Source organism: Camellia sinensis, chromosome 14 (assembly GCF_055761805.1).
Source record: "Camellia sinensis isolate YWXY chromosome 14, ASM5576180v1, whole genome shotgun sequence".
Taxonomy (NCBI): Eukaryota; Viridiplantae; Streptophyta; class Magnoliopsida; order Ericales; family Theaceae; genus Camellia; species Camellia sinensis.
The window spans coordinates 135,204,779-135,219,526 of record NC_138974.1 but is presented as its reverse complement, the minus strand read 5'-3'; positions in this window follow the sequence as shown (position 1 = coordinate 135,219,526).

The following is a 14,748-nucleotide window of genomic DNA, read 5'->3' as shown; positions in this document are numbered from 1 at the left end:
TCTCTGCTGTCCTTCTCTGGACAAGTAGCAGTGCTCGCCTCCTACCACCTTACGCGTATAAAGGCCAAATCCTCAATGCAGTACATGCAAAACTGCCAAACGGTATTGACGCGTGCCTAGAGCAGATTTCCTCTCCCCCACGCCATTGGCCCAAGTGGCACACCCGACAGGCATACCAAAACCGGCCTGTTCCTTGGAGAAAATCACAACCACAGAGAACACGACCGAGCTCCCGAGCTATCCGGTCGAGCGTACGCCTACCACCATCCCGGTCCAAACTTCCTCCGGGTTAATTGAAGGTGAAACATGCTGGTCCTCTTCTCGGCCTAGATTCAATCCGGACTGCGACTAGCTCGGTTACACGTCCGGCCGAATGTCTGCCTCATAACTCGGCCAGGCCATACTCCACGCCTGGTCGGTCAATCTACCTCAATCGTGCACGATAGGCCGGACAACCGCGCCTATTGAGAAAGCAGCTCGGCACCGTGAGGTTTATCGCAACCCGCGTTACCGTAGCTCGACCATGCTGTCCGGTGCAAATCTCCCCTCTCAATTTGTATGATGTGAAACTACATGATACAGGTGCTTCTCATGATATCGCTATACAGAGGAATCATTTTAATTTTTAATCTGTGATTCTCTATACACGCAAGACGGACGTGTAGACGGACGTGTTAGCATATTATATATTGTAAAATATATATTTTCTTACCCTTTAAGTTTATATGTTGTATCTGAATCGGAAAAAAAAGAGTTTATCTGTTGTATGTTATATTGTTTTCTGCTGTAAGATTTCTACAAATTCTTCCAATCATTGTTGGTGAAAATTATTTATTGCATAATTTTGCTAACGTGTGTATATAAAATTGGGGAAATTATAAATCAATACATATGATTAAAAATAATTACAAATACATGATGGTGTAATTCTTTATATATATAAAAAAAATATAGCAAAAAGTTACGTATAAGAAGATTATCACCCTTTAGGACTATTTTGGGGTAATGGTTAATTTTTTTTTTTTTTTGACTTTTTAAAAAGAAGAATGAATAAAAAATGTGAGAGATGATTTGACCAAAAATGAATTAAAAGGTAGAATATGACTTTTAACCATTAATAAATAATCACCCCATTTTTCATTGAACAATAATTTCTCTTATAAAATTTAAGAATTGTAATTCAAATTTCATTTTTTTTATTAATTGTACTATAGATTATGTCGTTTTATTTACATTGAATTTTGTATTATGTATAATTTGAAAAGCTATATATAATTGTTAGTTTTAGCTTATTCACCTAACATTTGAAAAAAAAAAAAAAAAAACCTTTTTAATACTGGACTGCCTCTGTCTAACCAGTGCTAAAATTGCTCTAAAAAAAAAAAAAAAAAAAAAACCAGTGCTAAAAAGATATCACTTTTAAAAAATAAAATAAATTTTGTCTTAAGTACAAAAAATTTGCATTTCAGGTATTTTTATAGTCTACAAGGACTACAAGTTCTTAAAAAACAAGAATTCAAAATTTAAAAATAAACAATTAAGCTTGAAAATTGAATCTATTTTTAGATTTGAATAACAACACTCATTTCATATTTATTGAATGATATGACGGAGTGGATCTCAAAAGACATTTGTTTAGTATATGAAAAAAAGGAAATTCTATGCATCTCAGTTATAGTTTTTGCGATATTTGATTATGAGTTATTATAGTGTCAGTTATGATTTATTATGATATTAATTATTACATTATTTTGATTATAATCTAATAACTCTTTGGTTTCGTTTGGTTTAGTTTTTGAAATGAGTTCTAGGTTGTTGAGAGGGTAATTTTTGGGAAAAATTGGGCCGAGCTGCGAGTTGGGCTTTGAGGCCCAAAACGCGAAGGACTGAGTAAAAAAGGCTGTAAAGGATACTCCGGCCCAGGAGAGCAAGGTTACTCCGGCAAAGTTACTCCGGCCCAAGGAGGTGTGATTACTCCGGCTCAAGAAGAGATAGTTGCGTCGGCCCAAGGAAGAATAAGGCTACTCCGGTCCAGAGGCAACTCGGAGTTAGGCCGGTCTCAGAGTTAGTCCGGTCACAGTATGTTCTGGGAAGGCCGGTTTCGGAATTAGTCCGGTCGTGACTTACAATGGTTAGGTCGGTCAGAACTTGTTACTTGGAAGTTTGATCTAAGCACACCAAGGTTGAACAGGGCAGCCGAAGTAAGGAGTTAGAGGAGAAGACCGAGCTAAGGATAGTTCGGCCCTCTGTGGCTCGGTATAGCCAATTTTACTTCGGTCAAATGGAAGTTCGGCCATAAAGAAAACCATCCCACTTGGTTTAAGCAGTGGGGGAGGGTGTAAAAGGATAAGCATTATCCTTAGGAGAATGAATCCTATGAGGACTCTGCATGGAGAAATACAAGTCCTACTAGGATTGTGCCACGGGAAACTTATAAAAGCTCACAAGCATCACCTTGGAGGAGGTAATTGAACAATTCTTTCTGAGAACATAAAACTTTGTCTATTTGTCAAGCTTACTGACTTAGGCATCGGAGAGGTTTCCGGCACACACCCGCCGGCTAGCTCACATTTGTGTTTTCAGGTGACAAAGCGACGTCGTACGGAGGAGCGTGGACTTGGTCAACAGGATTATACGAGGAGAATTATTTCCTCCCCGTACAATTGGCGCCGTCTGTGGGAAGAACAGACAAGAACAAAAACCTCTTGACTAAGCTTCTCCTTTTCTCATTCAATGGCACACATTGAAGACTTGCCGCAGTCCGCCGTCGACGGACTAACTCCAGAAGGGGGCGCAAGGCGTGAAGGATTAGCTGCTGTCCCTCCCATGACGGACTTGGAGCCCCAACAACATAATTCCAGGAGGAGTGGCAGGGGAAGGCGGAATAGCAGCCCTCGTCACTCTCAAAGTCCCGACAGGCAACGGAGGAGGATTGATCCTCAAGCCCTGGAAGATCGCGTAAAGGAACAAGATGAACTAATTCGAAAGATGGCGGCGGACATGGAGGCTTTAAAACGCCAGATGAAGACTAAAGATGTGGCGACAGGAGAGGGGCGCAAGCACAAGACGCCCCCTCGCCACTCAGAGAATCGTAGTAGGAATACTACACCCTCCCAAGGAGAGAGGAGAAGCCTCAGGACAGGCGACACTCACTCCTTATCTTCAAAGACTCGTCACTCCAGGTCTGAGAGGACGAGATCCGAAAGATCACACACTGAAGGAAGCACGTATTGGCCTTCACATTCACACCAAACCAGATCCAGACAAACAGAGCTGCCCAGGTCATCCGACTTACGAACCGTGCTAGAAGAGAAAGCACGATGCAAGGAGGATGCCAGGGCAAGAGATCCACACCGAGTTTCGGCCTTACAACGGTTGGCTCCTCGGACGCATGGAAGCGTCGAGGTTGGAATGCCAATACCGCGACCGGCCTACGAACCAACGGACAAGGCATTGGCAAGACTACAGACTTCGCCGTTTGTCCCAGCGATCGAAAACGCACCCCTACCATCAGGCTTCCTTCAGCCGAAATTCAATACATATGAAGGGAAGACGGACCCGTATTCACACTTGAGCCACTTTCGCCAAGTCATGGCTGTGTACAGGCGAAACGAGGCCTTAATGTGCATACTCTTCCCGTCAAGTCTTGGCGACCTAGGCTTGACTTGGTTCGAGAAACTCCCAGAAGGCAGCATAGCCTCCTGGGCTCAACTGGCGGAAGCGTTCGTAACAAGATTTCGGACAAATACTAAAACACCGGTGGAGATAGACCAGTTACTCTCCATCGACATGGGTGAAAAAGAGACCCTCAGATCTTACAACAGTCGCTACTGGGAGACATTCAACCAGATTGGAGACTGTCCCACCAATCTAGCCATTGCGCAGTATAAAAGAGGCCTACCAGTAGGGAACCGACTAAGGGATTCAATTACCATGACGCCACCCCTCACCATGGAGGCCCTGATGGAGAGAGTGCATCAGCACATCAGGGTAGAAGAGGATGGCGCACGTGCAAAAGCAAAAACTAGTACAACCACAATGCCAGAAAAGAAGACCTCAGCAAAGGTCAATACAGTAGATCGACAGAATAAAAACGGGCGTGGCAGACGAGATAACGGAGAAGACCCAGACAAAAGATGGTTGAGAATCCGCACTGCCATAACAACGGTGTTCAAAAAACCAATATATCGGATTCTGAGCGAAATAAAAGACAAGCCTTTTGTCAAGTGGCCAGCCAAGCTAGGGGAAGGTCAGAAGAATTACGATGACAGATCACGGTGCACCTTCCACAAAGAAAAGGGGCACCGAACTGAGAATTGCACGCCACTGAGACAGCACTTGGAAGAATTGGTGGCAGCAGGCCACTTGGACGAATACATTGAAGGAGGAGCACAACCGGCCCCCCAAGATCATAATGACCATCCCAACAGAATGCCAATTGATGCACCACCTCAAGGCATTATCAATGTAATTCATGGAGTTTTTGAACCTGAGCGCGTATGCGAGCTCAGAGGTTCAATCAAGAAGGCTGAGCACTTTAGGGAAGTATTAAGTGCCCAACCTGCCATCAAGAAGGGGAGGACAGAGGCAACAAACGTCATGTCCTTTTCGGATAAGGACTTGGAACGAATTTACTGTCCCCATAATGATGCCCTGGTTGTCACTCTCCGAGTCAAGGATTTTGACGTCAAGCGGATTCTGATCGACCAGGGTAGTTCATGTGAGATCATGTATTACGACACATTCAAGCAACTAAAGCTGCAAGACAAAGACTTGGCACCTGCAGTTTCTCTCCTGATTGGATTCAACTCCATGCCAGAGTGGCCTGTCGGCAAAATAATCCTTCCAGTCAGAGCAGGAAGTGTAACAAAACAAGTGGAGTTCTGGGTATTGAAGGTCCCCTCCACCTACAACATCATCCTGGGCAGAACATGGCTGCATGCCATGCGTTCGGTAGCGTCATCATACCATCAGGTAATGCGGTTCCCCAATGACGCCGGTTTAATTGAAGAAGTATATGGCGATCAGATCATGTCAAAACAGTGCTTCGCCACAGCGAATGGAAGCCGAGCTGCCAAAGGATACGTTCATTCGGTAGAAGAGCCAGAAAGTAATGAACTATTCGCGGACGTCGGCAAAGAGGCTGATCAGAAAGCGGTGGAGGACTTGGTGGAGGTAAAAATAGATGAGAAGAACCCGGATAAGTTCTTCTTGCTTGGCTCATCGTTGTCCAGCGCTGAGAGATTAGAGGTCTTGGAATTCTTGACCTCTAATATCGAAGTGTTTGCCTGGACACCTTACGACATGCCAGGCATTGATCCAAACTTCATCAGTCACCAACTCAATGTCCACCCATCCGCCAGACCAGTCATCCAACGCACACGCAGATCGGCACTCCACCACGCCGAAATAGTGGCAGAAGAGGTAGGCAACCTGCTGGAGGCAGGAGCAATAAGGGAAGTGCACTACCCAAGGTGGATCTCCAACACAGTCGTAGTGCCAAAAAAGAATGGTAAATGCGTGTCTGCGTCGACTACAAAACAGTCAACAAGGCGTGCCCAAAAGATAGCTTTCCTCTACCAAGGATAGATCAACTGGTGGACCTAACGGCAGGGCATAACCGTCTTAGCTTCCTGGATGCATACAGAGGCTACCACCAGATCGCCATGCATGAACCAGACCAGGAGGTCACATCCTTCACAACACCAAGAGGGTTATATTGCTACAAGGTCATGCCCTTTGGCCTAAAGAACGCAGGGGCGACATTCCAAAGGATGGTCACCAAGATGTTTGAACCATTGTTAGGCAGAACAATGGAGGCTTACATCGACGACATGGTGGTCAAAAGCAAGGATGAGAATGACCATCTTAAAGATCTAGGCGAGATGTTCCAGATCCTAAAGAAACACAAGCTGCGCCTCAACGCGTCCAAATGCGCATTCGGAGTTGGATCTGGCAAATTCTTGGGCTTCCTGGTGACCAACCGAGGTATAGAAGCAGACCCCTCTCAGATCAAAGCAATCCAGGAGTTGGAGAGACCAAACTCAGTCAAAGAAGTGCAGCATCTCACTGGTATGGCGGCTGCACTCAACCGGTTCATAAGCAGATCGTCGGACAGATTACGACCGTTCTTCCAAGCTTTAAAAGCCAAGTTTGAGTGGGATGAAGAATGCGACCGAGCTCTGGAAAGCTTGAAGGAGTACATGTCCTCCCCACCACTACTTGTTACTCCAGTCCCTGGTGAAGAACTCTTTTTGTACCTGGCAGTTTCTCAGCACGCAGTTAGCGCAGTGTTGGTTCGTGCAGAAGGAATACAACACCTGCCCATCTTTTATGTCAGCAAGACATTGTTGGGAGCCGAAACAAGGTACTTGCCCTTGGAGAAACTAGCATTAGAATTAATGATGGCATCCAGAAAATTGGCACACTACTTTCACGCCCACACCATAGTCGTCCTCACAGCCTTTCCACTAAAAGCTCTATTTGAAAGGGCGAACTTTAGTGGGCGAATCTTAAAGTGGGCAGTGGAGTTGGGACAATTCGACATTAAGTTCCAACCCAAGACCGCAATAAAAGCCCAATCCTTGGCAGACTTCGTCGCAGAGTTTACTCCTGGAAGTCATCATATCTGCCCAGTCGACCTGACTGACACAACCGAACTAGGGACGGAAGTTGACGCCGGAATAGCGCAACCCCTAGTGGAAGGTAGTCAATCAAGCACCAAGGCAGATCATACTAAGGACAACAAGGAAGAGACAAACAAAGGCTCACCAGCAGTTCAGACAGAGGACAAAGGACAGACAGCCAACATGGACCTCGAAGAAAACACCATTCTTGACCTCACGACATCGTCTGATCCTTCCACTTGCTGGGAACTGTTCGTTGGAGAGATGTGGAAGCTCTTTGTGGATGGAGCATCCAACCGACATGGTGCAGGGCTTGGCATAGTCCTCATCTCTCCAGACGGCCTGGTTATAGAGCAAGCAATCAACCTTGGCTTCCCAGCATCCAACAATGAAGCGGAGTATGAGGCGCTTCTCGCAGGACTCAAGTCAGCACACTTCATGAAAGCAACCGAAATAATGGTATACAGTGACTCTCTGCTGGTGGTAAACCAAATTTCTGGCGAATACGAAGCAAAGGACGACAGAATGGCCAAATACCAAGAGTTAGTCAGAACAGAGATCAAGAAGTTTGATGTGGTAAGGATAGAACAAATTGGCAGGGAGGAAAACAGCCGAGCGGATGAGCTAGCAGGCCTGGCCTCAATGGCAGATACATCAATCCCTCATCCATTACTCATCGACTTCTTACCAAGACCAAGCATAGAAGACCCCGAAGCAGAAGAAGTATGTTGCACAGAATTAGGCCCTTCTTGGATGGATCCCATCATCCTGTTCCTAAAAGACGGCATCCTACCAGAAGAGAAGAAAGAAGCCAACAGAATAAGGGCAAAGTCGCAGCGATTTTGGCTATCTCCATCTTTGGCATTATACAAGAAGTCGTTCTTTGGGCCATACCTCAAGTGCGTTCATCCCGGCAAAGTAGAAGCATTCCTGTTTGAAATACACGAAGGGGTGTGTGGAAGTCATCAAGGGGGAAGGTCGCTCGCTTACAGGGCTATTTCGCAAGGATATTGGTGGCCATATATGCAAGCAGACTCAGAGAAATATGTGAAGAAGTGTGAAAAATGTCAGAAATTCGCACACCAAATTCATCAACCAGCAAGAGAACTCCTACCCTTAACTAGCCCATGGCCTTTCGCAATGTGGGGCTTAGACATAGTAGGACCACTTCCAACAGCACCCGGGGGCAGAAAATTCTTTCTCGCAGCAACAGACTACTTCACAAAGTGGGTAGAAGCAGAAGCATTGGCGTCAATCAAAGAAAAAGATGTGAAGAAGTTTGTTTGGCAGAATATTATCACTCGGTTTGGCATACCAAAAGCACTGATCTCTGACAATGGAACTCAGTTCGACGGCAGAATCTTTAGAAGCTTTTGTGAAGAATACAAGATAGAGTTCTACAATTCCACACCAGCATATCCTCAAGCAAATGGGCAGGCTGAAGCATCAAATAAAGTCGTCTTGGATGGACTAAAGAAAATGCTAGAGAAAGCAAAAGGCAAGTGGGCAGATGAACTTCCTCACGTCTTATGGGCTTACCGCACCACGCCTCGGCGATCAACTGGAGAAACACCATTCTCCTTAGCCTATGGAATGGAAGCAGTGATCCCACTAGAAGTTGGCCTCCCCACAATTCGAAGCGAAAATTTTGATCCAGACTTAAATGGAGAAGCCATAGCCTTAGAACTCAACCTTGCAGAAGAAAAAAGAGAAAGAGCGTTAGTCCACATCGCCTCATACCAACGAGAGTTAATCAGAAAATACAGCAAAAAGGTGCATCCAAGACAATTCAAGATTGGGGATTGGGTACTACGCAAAGTAATGGGAAACACCTTGATCCCAGGAGACGGCAAGTTAGGCCCAAATTGGGAAGGTCCTTATAAGGTGGTTGGTTTAGCAGGCAAGGGGGCATACCACCTAGAAGACAATGATGGCAAGGCAATCCCTAGGCCATGGAATACGGCCAATCTCAAGTTATTTTACTTTTAGCTTTTCTTTTCAAAACATATGTACTTTTCTCTTCCTTCAATAAAATGAGAAATTCTTTTTAGCACGAATTATTCTTTGTAAAAGTTAGCTTGAAAGACTAAGTATATTGCTAGCATTCTATTCTAAGTTAGCTGGAACAACTAACTTAGAGGTTGGCTGGATTAAACCAACACCCTTCCTAAGCCCAGGATAAGGATCCAGGCTGCAGGACATTTGGTCGGAATAACCAAATACTATAAGTTAGCTGGAAAAACTAACTTCAATAGTTGGCTGGAATAAACCAACTCTTATTACTCTTCAGCCGAAGTAAGTGTATGGCTGAAGAGTGGTTGGCTGGAATAAACCAACTCTTGTTACTCTTCAGTCGAAGTAAGTGTATGGCTGAAGAGTGGTTGGCTGGAACAAACCAACTCTTGTTACTCTTCAGCCGAAGTAAGTGTATGGCTGAAGAGTGGTTGGCTGGAACAAACCAACACTTGTTACTCTTCAGCCGAAATAAGTGCATGGCTGAAGAGTGGTTGGCTGGAATAAACCAACACTTATTACTCTTCAGCCGAAGTAAGTGCATGGCTGAAGAGTGGTTGGCTGGAATAAACCAACACTTGTTACTCTTCAGCCGAAGTACATGGCTGAAGAGTAATTGGCTGGAATAAACCAACACTTGTTACTCTTCAGCCGAAGTAAGTACAAGGCTGAAGAGTGGTTGGCTGGAATAAACCAACACTTGTTACTCTTCAGCCGAAGTAAGTGCAAGGCTGAAGAGTGGTTGGCTGGAATAAACCAACACTTGTTACCCTTCAGCCGAAGTAAGTGTATGGCTGAAGAGTGGTTGGCTGGAATAAACCAAACACTTTGTACTCCTCAGCCGAAGTAAGCATATCGGCTAAGGAGTGGCTGGCTGGTAAGCATAGTTTAGAAAGCTAAAACCGAAATAACAGTTGGAGTAATAGAAGACATTACAAAGCACAGGCATACACATCAAAACCGGAGTAAGAGTTGCGTAAAATTTTCATTCAGAAAAAAGTCATTACAAGGGGGCTTAGTTCGGTTACAAAGAAAACAAAAAGTACAAAGTCAGGAAAAAAGATCTTCGATCTCGGCATCGAAGGCAGCATCGGCATCAACCTGAAGACCGGATTCAGGAGCAAGGACGTTTTCAGCAGGAAGAATGGTTTCGGCCGGAGCCACGGTTTCACTTGGTTGATCAATAGTTGGACCTTCCACCACGGGCTCCGACCGAACTACCTCATCTGCATTCACAACCGAAGTATCCTCAGGGGCAGAGTCTTCATCAGTGTCTTCATCATCTGAGCCCTCAAGGAACTGCTGTTGCATGGCCTTGGCATACTCCATCAGGGAGTTCGGTATAAAGTAGGCTGGAGGGTTGAAAACCTCGGTCTGAGGATCATGACCGAGCTGCTCAACGGCTCCCCTCCAGCCGCACTTAAAGAACAGCTCCTTGGCAGCATTGCATTGTTGGGCATAAGCATCCTCTGCCCTCTTGAAGCCTTGTTTGTCAGCCTCCTTTACTTTCTCCTTTATTTCGGCATCCTTCTTTCTTTCGAGCTTCACCAGCTCGCGCAGGTATTTGTCCTTAAGAGCTATGGCAGTCTTCTGCCTTTCTGCCTCAGCCGAACTAACCAGTCCGGTCAGCCTGCTGTTCTCAGCTTGAAGCTCAGCCATTTGCTTCCTGATTTCTTCTACTTCGGCCGACTTCACTTCGGCTTCTGCAACAGCATCCCTTGCAGTTTGTCTGAGTTCCAGCACCTTCTTGTGAGTATGGTAGTTTTTTTGAATTGCCTGGCAAAAGACAAGGACTTCCCATGAGCCGAGATAAAAGTTCACAAAATTAGTAAGAAAAATGAACATAGCGGCATACCAGGATCATGGACTTCGTTGCAGACCGAATGGACTTTAATTCGGTGTTTAGCTGCTTTCTGTAATGCTCCATATCCTTGGGGATGCACACTCCCTTAGCCAGATTAAAGGCCAACTCGTGATCTTTTTCGGCGACAACTGAATCAGCATCCTCGACATCTCGGTTTTTAAAAGTCAATTTTGGTACCCAACGGGTGGCAGTTCGGTTGGTAGGTTCCGGTTGGGGGCTCGGTGGCAAGATTGGTGGAGTAACAGTCTCATCTTCATCAACCAAATTTGGTTCGGACTCGCTGGTTCGGGCGCGCTTGGTGCGGCGCGATGAAGACGGTTGTTGAGTAGGGAGGGCCACGACGGCAGGCTGCGTTTGGCTTGGTGACGGTACTTCGGCCCTACTTGTTTCGGTCAGAAGCGCCCTCACTCTGCTCTTCTTGGCCATTTCCTCTTCGGCAGTCAAAGGAACTAATCTTATTTGCGGCAAGTTTGGGTCCGGCTCTGGTGCTTCCTCAAGTAGGAAATCGGTTACTCTTGCTTTTCGGCGCCCGCTATATCGGTACGTCGGTTCAAAATTTAGAAGCTTGGCCCAACTTCTTTCTTTAATCCGTAGCGCGGCTCGCAAAATTGCAAGGTTTGGATAACTATACAAGGAGTGGAGATGGGCGAAGTCTGCAAGAAAGAGAAGTGTTAGTTCGGCTATTAACTAAAAAAACCGAAATAAAATATAAATAAGAAGACCGAAGGCAGATTACCAGGCTCTCCCTTCTTCCAATTTATAGGTCGGCCAAGAATTTGGGCTTGAAAATCCTCGAAATTCCCAGAGACCCAGAAGAAGTCATCATCATTAAGGTCTTTGTCCGGTGTGTGCTTAACAATCTTCTCTCGGCGGCGGCGGATCCTAAGGTAGTAGACCCACCCAGCATCTTTCGAGCCGATGGAATATTGATGGAATATTTCGGCTAAGCCGAGGTTTAAACCGGTTTGGTGGTTTAGTGCGGCTATTCCCATAATAATACGGTATGTATTGGTGGACAGTTGGGTAGGGCATAACCTAGTTTGCCTAAGGAACTCACAGATCAACGGTTGTACGGGAAACCGTAGTCCGGTTTCTATTATGGATTGAAGGGTAAAGGGGATGAAGCCTTCGTTATCCCAGGGTGTGATGTCTTTTTCGGCCAAAGTCAAATGGACGTCATCCGGTATGTTATAGTCCTTCCTGAATTCGGCCATCCCGCCAGGGGTCTCAACTAAATACCTATACTTACCCATTCGTTGTATAATTTACGGATAAGTTATTTCGGTGCAAAAATCGTGCTCAGTAGCTCGGTTGAGCGCACGCAGGAGTGCCTGGGTAACCTAAGTCTGCAAAGTAAAAAGCAGAGGGGGTTAAAGCACTGATCAATGGACCGTGCTACAATTTACAAGCAAGGTATAAAAGCCCTACTTCGGCCTCAAAGAACTGGTTCTTTCATCTGAAGGTCTGGTAGCTCGGTTGGAGCAGGTTGTTCGATAGACCGGTTTAACGTCTAGGGGCAGCTTTCTGAGTTCGGTCTAAAAAACTAAGAAAGCTGGTTTGGTCCAAAGGCCTAAATCGGTTGCAGTGTGAGGAAAGTTACTTCGGTCGAGCCCCTAGGGGCGGCTTTCTAAGTTCGGTTTAAGAACTAAGAAAGCCGGCTTGGCCCCGAAAGCTTAGCTCGGTTATAGACCGAAGTACCTAGTTCGGTATGTGCACGTTTGTTCGGTGATCTTATCTTGGCTAGAGTGGTTCGGAAGAAACTACTGATATTCCTACAAGTTCTAGTTCGGTTATTGGCTGAAGTGATCTACCAATATTGGACAAACAGTATCCTAGTCCGGTTGCTATGTGATTTTGGATCTAAGGCTGATTTTCTACATAATAGTTCATACATACATGGGGTTCTACTGGTTTCTTCATAAAAGTACAAAAGCAAAGCAGACAAATGGAGAAAAATGTTTGCAAAAAGCATACAAAACAGAAACGGATGGTAAAACAAATAAAAAAGAGCAAGAAGGGTAGGCTTACTTACCAGATTGGAGAACAAGAAGCTGAAGATGAAGCAGTAGCAGCGATGAAAGCACAGATTTGGAAGCAAAAGAAATGAAGACAGAGAGAGAAGGTAGGGTATGTGAATACAGGTGAATGATTCAGTAAGGAAGGGGTGTTTTGTGAAATATGAGAGAGGGATGAGGAAAGAAAAAAAGCGGGAACTGTTTCAAATTCACGAAGCACAAAGACGGCGTGACAGCCGTCCTTAGCCAACCAAAACATGCCACGTGTCATAAGAATGGGAAGCGTTACAGTCGCTGTGATTGAAGAGACGTTTTGATCGGACATAGTGATACCCGAGGTAAAATTAGCTCGGTTGGAGAGCCTGAGGGTTTTTTCGCTCGGCTGGAGAGGCTAAAGGGTTTTTAGCTCGGCTGGAAAGGCTTAATAAACTATAGCTCGGCCAGTAGACTGATAATCCCAATCATGTTGCGCAGATGGAATTAAGGGGCAATTGAGAGGGTAATTTTTGGGAAAAATTGGGCCGAGCTGTGAGTTGGGCTTTGAGGCCCAAAACGTGAAGGACTGAGTAAAAAAGGCTGTAAAGGATACTCCGGCCCAGGAGAGCAAGGTTACTCCAGCAAAGTTACTCCGGCCCAAGGAGGTGTGATTACTCCGGCTCAAGAAGAGATAGTTGCGTCGGCCCAAGGAAGAATAAGGCTACTCCGGTCCAGAGGCAACTCGGAGTTAGGCCGGTCTCAGAGTTAGTCCGGTCACAGTATGTTCTGGGAAGGCCGGTTTCGGAATTAGTCCGGTCGTGACTTACAATGGTTAGGTCGGTCAGAACTTATTACTTGGAAGTTTGATCTAAGCACACCAAGGTTGAACAGGGCAGCCGAAGTAAGGAGTTAGAGGAGAAGACCGAGCTAAGGATAGTTCGGCCCTCTGTGGCTCGGTATAGCCAATTTTACTTCGGTCAAATGGAAGTTCGGCCATAAAGAAAACCATCCCACTTGGTTTAAGCAATGGGGGAGGGTGTAAAAGGATAAGCATTATCCTTAGGAGAATGAATCCTAGGAGGACTCTGCATGGAGAAATACAAGTCCTACTAGGATTGTGCCACGGGAAACTTATAAAAGCTCACAAGCATCACCTTGGAGGAGGTAATTGAACAATTCTTTCTGAGAACATAAAACTTTGTCTATTTGTCAAGCTTACTGACTTAGGTATCGGAAAGGTTTCCGGCACACACCCGCCGGCTAGCTCACGTTTGTGTTTTCAGGTGACAAAGCGACGTCGTACGGAGGAGCGTGGACTTGGTCAACAGGATTATACGAGGAGAATTATTTCCTCCCCGTACAGTTGTATTTTGAAAAATAAATTTTTAAAATGAGTTTTGAAAAGAAAAAAACTTGATTGGTTATGAGTTTTGATTTGAAACTAGTTTTTAAGTTGTATATTTTGAAAACTTGTTTGGTTATGAGTTTTGAAATTTTTTTTAACTAATTTCTTATTTAATTTATTTTTTTGCATTTTTATTTTTGTAAAAAATATTTATTTATTTATATTTTTTGAACAAAATATTTTTTTTTATTTTTTTAAATTATTTAAAAAATTTTAGACAAAAATTATTTTTTTAAAATTTTAAAAAAATTTTAAATATTAAGTTTAAAAAATTTATTTTTATTTTGAATATATATATTTTATTTTAAAATATTTCTTATTTTTTAAAATATTTAATTTTTTATTTTTTAAAAATTTGGATCGCCCATATATATCTAAATCATAACAAATTATTTGACCAATACTTAAAAAAAAATATGATTTCAAAAATAAAAATAAAAATAATATTTTTTGAAAAATAAATAATTTTAAAGAACAAAATAATATATATATATATATATATATATATGAAATTTTTTAATTAAAAAATAGAATTTTGAAAGAATTTTGAAAAGAGTTTTAAAAACTTATTTGGCTATGAATTTTTTTAGATAAGTTTTTTAAAAGAGTTTTGAAAATTTTGTTTGATTATGAATTTGAAAACAAAACCAAACACTACATTTGTTTCTACCTTATATGCTGTTTGGATATGAGTGTTTTTTTTTAATAATAACCTATATAGAATTAAATTATGATATTCGTAATAATCAAATCTGCAAATATCATAATTTATATATGGTACATATAATATTTAAAGAAAATATAAATTTAAAAAAAAAAAATAGAGTATGGGACAAAAGAAGTAGATGT